The sequence below is a fragment of the Neophocaena asiaeorientalis genome, unplaced genomic scaffold (assembly GCF_003031525.2).
Source record: "Neophocaena asiaeorientalis asiaeorientalis breed wild unplaced genomic scaffold, Neophocaena_asiaeorientalis_V1.1 scaffold450, whole genome shotgun sequence".
In the NCBI taxonomy this organism is placed as follows: domain Eukaryota; kingdom Metazoa; phylum Chordata; class Mammalia; order Artiodactyla; family Phocoenidae; genus Neophocaena; species Neophocaena asiaeorientalis.
The window spans coordinates 2037254-2045724 of record NW_020175674.1 but is presented as its reverse complement, the minus strand read 5'-3'; the positions used below and the strand labels follow the sequence as shown (position 1 = coordinate 2045724).

The window sequence follows — 8471 nt, the reverse complement described above, 5'->3', positions numbered from 1 at the left end:
AAAACCGCCAAGGCCTCGAACACTACCCGCACCCAAAATTCGGCTTCAAGAACACGGGGAGGGGGCCCAAGGGCCCGGCGGGAGAGAAAGGCACGCAAAGGCCGCGGCCACCCGCCGAGGCCAGGCCCACGGAAGCCACACCCGGAACTCACCTGTATCCTGGCGGCAAACCCGTTGCGAAAAAGAACGTTCACGGGGCCTACGGCACTTATATATGGTCCTCCCCCACCCTCGGGAAAAGGGCGGAGCCAGCACACGACACCACTTTCCCAGTTTACCCTGCGCCACCTCCACCAGGCAACCATTCGATCGCCGTCCCCTCCCCCCCATTTCTCGGGGACCGTGGGCGATGTGCGCTCAGCCCACTGACGAGCACACGGTGTCTCGCGCATGCTCCTCTTGACCCAGAGGATGACGAGAGTGTGTGGGAGGGGGGGCGGGGACGAGCGCTCCCTCGGCTCCAGGTTCGTGGGAGTTTATCGACGGTCCCTGGGATTCCCCCGGGCAGAGGCGAGTCCTCCTTTTGTATGAATTACTCTCAGCACAGCTGGGGGTGGGGTGGAGCGGCGAGGAAGCTCCCCGGCGGGCATGTCCAGAATCTTCCCTGTACCGTTCCTGGTTTAACTGGAAAGGCGGACCGAGGTTGGAGTATTCCTTCACCCCGCAGTTCATCTCCAGTCCTCAGACTTGCCGTCTCGCAGGTCCGGGGCCAGCCCCTCGAGCCGCTTTCTCTGCCGGATCTGGCTTCTCCCCCGCCCCTGCCCTCCGCGCCCCTTTCGGCTGGAGAGGAGTTCAAGGCCCGTCTTTGGCCCGGGAATCCGCGAGTGGTTCAGTTCCGAGACCAAGAGCCCGCCGAATATGCTCCTGGGCTGTTCTCTTGGCTTTCTCCGTCCAAAGCTTTTATTCGATGTTCGTATCACACATTCATACCATGTGGTACATCAGACGTCCAGTTTTTCAGTTTAGAATAGACTTCAGTGCTACAGTTTGCTTTACTTCTAACTCTAGTGTTATTACATTAACGAGACCCTGAGTGTGTGTCTACTCTCCTGGTACATTTTTTCCAGTGTACACTCATTTGATTGCAAGCATGAAAAACCTAAAAAGAATTTCTCAAATTCAGTCTTTCCACGTGATCTCATGTAGAGACAAAGATCCACAAGCATCAGCAAGCTTATCCAGCCAGTTTACTATCCTCAACACTTGCTGTGAATCACTGCTTCTCAAAAATGGCCTACCCCATTCAAATAAATAGCTTCATTTTCCATCATCCTATTGATTATAACTGCATTTAGGCATAAATCTAGGGTGAGACTGGATAAGGCCTTTTCGCTTTGGCAATCAGGGCAGACAGACTCAGAAATACTCCTGAAGGAAGAAGAACCTTTATTTTTAATGAGCTTAATTAGTAGATAATTATGTCTCTTCTTCCACGTGTAGAACATCACGGCAACTTTTTGAGCCAATCTGTTAACAAATATTTGAGAACCTACTATGTGTACAGGGCTAAGTGAAGAACTGTGGCTTGTGCAAAAGAAATACCACCTTTTGGACAGGAACCCACAATCAAACTGGAAGAGGAAAACTAATATATAAAACAGTGGGAAGCAGTTAAAGGCAAATTTGTAAGGTGCTTACTTACTTTCCATTTTATTGTAGAATATACTTCTTCCAGTCCTAGCTTTCAGTCACTTCTCACAGCCCAAATGCCCTTTTTTTCTTTTTAAAAGAAAGTCTTTTGTTATAGCCTTCCTATATCTTGTTTTACCATCCTTTGTAGATACAAACATCTAAAATTAAGTTTTTCTTTCTTCATTAGGAGTTTGTAGCCTTTTTTTTTTTTTGTAGCCTTGTTTTGAGATAGTTTTCATGAAAGAAACTAGGCTGTATAAAGTTTCCATAGAAATACATATAACTAATCTTTTTCTAGCAACAAAAGCCTTTTCTTTTTAAATTTATTTATTTAATTTATTTTTGGCTGTGTTGGGTCTTCGTTGCTGCACGCAGCTTTCTCTAGTTGCGGCGAGCGAGGGCTACTCTTTGTTGCGGTGCGCAGGCTTCCCACTGCGGTGGCTTCTCTTGTAGCAGAGCACGGGCTTCAGTAGTTGTGGCTCACGGGCTCTAGAGCGCAGGCTCAGTAGTTGTGGTGCATGGGCTTAGTTGCTTCACGGCATGTGGAATCTTCCCAGACCGGGGCTCGAACCCGTGTCTCCCGCACTGGCAGGCAGATTCTCAACCACTGCGCCACCAGGGAAGTCCAAGCCTTTTCTATAAGGTCTATATTTCTAGCTTTTCTCCTTTCACAAATTCTTTTTTCACAATGCATTTTCCTAGTGCCCTTACCCAGTCATACACATGTGGAATGAGATCATCTTGATATGCAAGTCCATGTTTGTAGTAAGATAAAGATGTAAGAAGTATCAGTGAAAATCAATCACTAGCAATAGAACAATGCAAATTACCTCATCTCTTACTAACTTTGAAGTATTAATTAGTGGCTAATCTCTTGGAACTAGATTCCCACAATCAGCCAAATCTGTATATCACAGTAATATTAACTGCATAGGGTGCCACACTGGTTTTATTATTTTCCATGCTTCTTTACTATGCTTTCTTTCCATACACCTCAAATGGTTTAGGTTTGTACATTATTGGAGATAATACTAACAGGACTGGCAACATTTTGAAAACTGAACCAGTTATTTAGTGACAGGAGGGAAAGAAGCAAAACCCAAAGAAACCAAGATTTGAATATTTCAAAGTTCGACATGAAATCCAGAATTGTAGTTAACACCTACCCTAAGAAAGAAAAAGTCAAAATGAAAACGGATGTTGGTAAGAGGAAAGCATCCCATGTTTAGAAGAAAGTGAGAGAAGTGATCTCTGTAAAATACACACAGTTCATTGAACGTTGTCCCCAAGGCCCCCTGCCTCCAGATAAGCGTATACACTTAAAATACCTTATGGAGAATCCTTTTTCCAAACAGCACCTACGGAACAGCAAAATTCTACATCACTCCTTGATTCGTACTTAAGTAACCTCCTGAGCACCACTGACGGGGTGCTCTTACTCATGTTGCGATAACGGCCGAGACTCTTGGGGACTGGAGGGATCTCGAGCCGTACAGTGCGTTAGGGTCAGCCGGTGGCCACAAGCCTTTTCCCCGGGCAATGTTCACATTTGTGCTCTCGGTGGGACGGGAGCGCGGCGGGAACGCGCGTCGCAGGGAAGCCCGGCGCGGCTCGGGGCGCACTCGTGTGGCGAGGAAAGACGGCAGCGGCGGAGCCTGCACTGCGGGCCGAGTCCGCGCCGTCCTTCCCCCGCGCCCGCGCCCGTGCAGTCCTTCCTCCGCGCGCGCTCGGACACCTGTGGGCCTGCCGGGCTGGCTGCGGCGGCGGCGGCGGCGGGCGGGCTCAGCTCACTGGGGGCCGAAGTCGCCCCGCCCCCGGCCACGCCCCGTCCTTGAGGTCACTCTCTTTGGTCCTCCGACTGCGGAAGGAAGTGCCCGAGAGGAGGCCGAAAACCCCACGTGGCTTGGGGTGGGGGATGGTTTTCGTCACCGTGGCGTGGCCTCTAAAAGGTTCCCCAGACCCTATATTTGGAACGTAATCCTAGAGCATTTTTTTCCCCCATGACGTTACAGCAGTTACAATGTGCTTTTTACTAACTTAGACGTTAAACCGGTAACAGTAACATTGTTGAGACTTGTAAATGTGTTTTGGGATCGTAATCTAAGGTCGTATTTTGTTTAAGATTTTCCTTAAAGTTGCTTGTGCCATTTAGAGTAGCAAACTGTTAAAATACATTGTAGTAAACATCTTCGCGACCCCTTTTAGGGGAAGAAAAAAAAAAGATCTTGGTAATAACCAAATAAATTTACTTAGTAAAAGGGTGAACAGCGCTTTGGTATCTGTACAGAAATTGTGATTCACCGAGCATCTTTCAGCATTGGCTGATCTCTCTGCTTTGGGCCTAATTTAGAGCTGCTTTAAGTAATTAACATTTTGCTGTGGCTTGCCACATTTTCATCTTGCCTCTGCCAATTGAAGATGATTTTTAAAAGGGTATTTTAGAACATGATTTTGCCAGGGAATTATTTGGATTGAGAATCCAAGTAAAATGGTACTTCATTGTGCCAGGCACTGTTCTAATATTTGCAATAGTTAATGTAATCCCGGCACCCACATTTTACAGATGGAGAGCCCGTAGGCAACTGATAGTTTATGGGTAATAAGCAAATGCAGACATAAATTCTTTTTTAAAGTTTCACTCTTTTTCCCACAAAAGTGGTGAAATACACCTTGCTTTTTTTCACTGAATACATATTGGAGATCTTTTCTGTGAGAACACTGGGGCCCAGCAGAGCAGCGTTGAAACCCACATGGTCCGACAGGAGAGCTAGTCCAAACTTTTACCAGCAGGTCTAGGCAGCCCAGTCTAATGAAAATAGCAGTGGTAATTAGGTCGAGGGACTCAGTCCTCGATCTGCTGCTTACAGATCTGTGATAGGCAGCATTCTTGGCTTTTCAAGGCATCTGTTACAGGGGTCTGCTCATTACTCTTACTTAGTACCTACCTCACAACTCTGTTCACCTAATACGAAATGACGTGAAACGGTATCGCCACGGGCATTCAATTATCGCATTTCTACAGGCTTTTTGGAGAACACCTTCCCTCAGTTGGTATGCCTTGTAACGCTAACTTGATTCAGTAGAGAAAAACTCATTGGTATCTTTTTATTTGTAAAAATTTTGAAATAGGTACATAGTAAAAAATTGTACAGAAGTTATATAGTGAAATGTTACTCTTTTTTTTTTTGCGGTACACGGGCCTCTCACTGCTGTGACCTCTCCCGTTGAGGGGCACAGGCTCCGGACGCGCAGGCTCAGCGGCTATGGCTCACGGGCTCACGGGCTCACGGGCTCAGCCGCTCCGCGGCATGTGGGATCTTCCCGGACCGGGGCACGAACCCGTGTCCCCTGCATCGGCAGGCGGACTCTCAACCACTGCGCCACCAGGGAAGCCCTGTTACTCTCTTATTAGCGGTTTAGAGAAAGTGTAAAAAATATTCCAGGAAAATTAAGGAAACTAAGGATATTTCTGCTACTGCTCTCATGATTCCAAGTACAATGCCTACCAGGATATATGATTTCTCATTTGGTATGAAAGAAAGGATAAATAATCTTCCCTCACTACTTTTTGTGAATCCACATTTTATAGGCAATATTCGTTTTTAGTATTTCTATGTCTTCATAGATAACATGGAAAGAACACTGGATTAAGAGAAGAGCTGGAGGCTGTTCCCAGCAATTTTATTTATTAGCTGTGTAATCTTGGAAAGAATCACCCTGAACACTGGGGCCCAGCAGAGCAGCGTTGAAACCCACATGGTCCGACAGGAGAGCTAGTCCAAACTTTTACCAGCAGGTCTAGGCAGCCCAGTCTAATGAAAATAGCAGTGGTAATTAGGTCGAGGGACTCAGTCCTCGATCTGCTGCTTACAGATCTGTGATAGGCAGCATTCTTGGCTTTTCAAGGCATCTGTTACAGGGGTCTGCTCATTACTCTTACTTAGTACCTACCTCACAACTCTGTTCACCTAATACGAAATGACGTGAAACGGTATCGCCACGGGCATTCAATTATCGCATTTCTACAGGCTTTTTGGAGAACACCTTCCCTCAGTTGGTATGCCTTGTAACGCTAACTTGATTCAGTAGAGAAAAACTCATTGGTATCTTTTTATTTGTAAAAATTTTGAAATAGGTACATAGTAAAAAATTGTACAGAAGTTATATAGTGAAATGTTACTCTTTTTTTTTTTGCGGTACACGGGCCTCTCACTGCTGTGACCTCTCCCGTTGAGGGGCACAGGCTCCGGACGCGCAGGCTCAGCGGCTATGGCTCACGGGCTCACGGGCTCACGGGCTCAGCCGCTCCGCGGCATGTGGGATCTTCCCGGACCGGGGCACGAACCCGTGTCCCCTGCATCGGCAGGCGGACTCTCAACCACTGCGCCACCAGGGAAGCCCTGTTACTCTCTTATTAGCGGTTTAGAGAAAGTGTAAAAAATATTCCAGGAAAATTAAGGAAACTAAGGATATTTCTGCTACTGCTCTCATGATTCCAAGTACAATGCCTACCAGGATATATGATTTCTCATTTGGTATGAAAGAAAGGATAAATAATCTTCCCTCACTACTTTTTGTGAATCCACATTTTATAGGCAATATTCGTTTTTAGTATTTCTATGTCTTCATAGATAACATGGAAAGAACACTGGATTAAGAGAAGAGCTGGAGGCTGTTCCCAGCAATTTTATTTATTAGCTGTGTAATCTTGGAAAGAATCACCCTTGAGCTCATTATCCTACTGTAAAATATCTAATAACACCTATTTTACAGAACTGATCATACGATTAAATGAAATAATGTACCTGAAGCTGCAGACCATTTTTACAAACGATAGTGCTCTTTATACTTAGAAAATAATTGTTAGCTCTTTCAAAAAGCAAGAAAAATCTGTTTAGAGAAATTTACTCTACCAATTGTCATTATTCATCCTAATAATGAGTACTTTAATCCATTTCTTGTTAAGTATTAGAACTATAGATTCACCAATACATGTGACTGTGTGACTGTGCTTGTGTGTGCGTGCGTGCGTGTGTGTGTGTGTTCCATAAATGGCAGAGACTTTCAAATTATGGCGTTCAGTATGATATGCTAATTGTATAGGACCTCAGAGGTCAGTATTTATTCATCCATCCATCAGACATTAATTGAGGGAATTCTCTGGCAGTCCAGTACTTAGCACTCGGCACTTTCACTGCTGTGGCCCACGTTCGATCCCTCATCGGAGAACTAAAATCCCGCAAGCTCTGCACAGCCACAAACAAACAAAAAACATTAATTGAGCATCTACTGTGTGCCAGATGCTTAGCTAGACACTGAGGGGACAAAAAACAATCACTGTTACATGGTGTCTGTGGCAGAGCCCTGGAGAGGTAGGGAGAAGGGACACAAACAGTAAGCAGATGCCTCCAGAGGGGCGTGAGTGCTGGAATCAGGTAAGCCTAGGGTGCTTTTGAGCAGTCAGGAGGGACCCAGACTGGGGGAGTGGATAAGGACAGCAGACCAGAGAGCTACTCAGAGTAGAGAGGGTCTCACCTGGTTGGGCAGGAACTGTGGGAGTCGGCCAGTGGAAGGAGACCATGGTGGGTGGGTGTTTTCGATGACTGCCCTAGAAAAGAAGGTGAGGAGAGTTTGCTCCTCCACAGATAGGAACAGAGAGCAAGATCTATCTGGGGTATTCACTGAGGCCCCCAAAGAACCTGTGAAGAACACCGGGACTTCAGAGACAAACGGACCTGGGTCCAAGTCTCGCATCTATCACTTACCGAATGTGTGTCTCTGGGCAAGTTTTTTGGCCTCTAAGCTTCAGCTCCCTCCTCTATAAAAAGAGGATGCTAGTACCTACCGCATAAGGTTGCTATATGAATTAGATAAGAATCTCTCAATTCCTGAGTGTGGTTTTTTGCACCAAGTTAGAACAATAATTGGCAGGGAATTTTTTTTTCCTTTTTGTTTTTACCTGGTGTGTGTATTGTATAGCCCTTTTAAAGTGAGGCAGCTCTGCTGTCAGAAAGCCTTCACTCAAATCCCTGTTGGTGCCACCACAGCTAGCGATGGGATGTTAGGCAAGTGATTTAACCTATGTTAGGCAAGTGATTTAACCTTTCTAAGCCTCAGTTTTCACATCTGTAAAGTGCAGATAATAAATAATCTCTACCCTGGAGGATTGTGGTGAAGATTATAGACAGTCAATGTAAAGTACTTAACCCAACGCCTGGCACCTGGTAAGCATCAACAAATCTAAATTGTTGTTTCTCACTCTGTTTTTTGTTATTTGAGAGTCCTCGTTAGCTGGAATCTTGTCACAGAATGAAGTTTCTTTACTAAGAAGATGCCACAGTGACCTTGCTTTGAGCTCTGTGTTTAACATCCCTGCATTTTAGATTTGTTATTAACTTCCCTATCAGATCCATTTTCAGAATCTTGAAGATGCTACGTTTTAAATATTGTAAAGTTAGAAATGTCAAAGAAAACATTTTTTTTAAACTAGGATTTTTAAAAATTAAAGGCAGCTTAAACAGTCACCCCTAATTCTAAAGTCCTGTCACATCCTTGTACTTTCTAAGATTAAATGCCCTGTATCTTTTTTAAAAAGTATTTTAGGGCTTCTCTGGTGGCGCAGTGGTTGAGAGTCCGCCGGCCGATGCATGGGACACGGGTTCATGCCCCGGTCCAGGAAGATCCCACATGCCGCTGGGCCTGTGAGCCGTGGCCGCTGAGCCTGCGCGTCTGAAGCCTATGCTCCACAACGGGAGAGGCCACAACAGCGAGAGACCCGCGTACCACAAAAAAAAAAAAAAAAAAAAAAAAATTTAAATATATTATTTTTTAAATTCTTG

The 8471-nt window shown here is 45.4% G+C and overlaps 1 protein-coding gene across 1 annotated transcript in view; it reads right to left on the bottom strand.

Moving 5' to 3' along the window:
• Positions 1–254, bottom strand: part of EEF1A1 (eukaryotic translation elongation factor 1 alpha 1) — a 9059-nt gene extending 8805 nt beyond the window's left edge. The window contains exon 1 of the mRNA XM_024731858.1: positions 153–254. The gene's annotated coding sequence lies outside the window, so the exon portion shown is untranslated. The remainder of the gene's footprint in view (positions 1–152) is intronic.
• Positions 255–8471: the final 8217 nt, after the last annotated feature.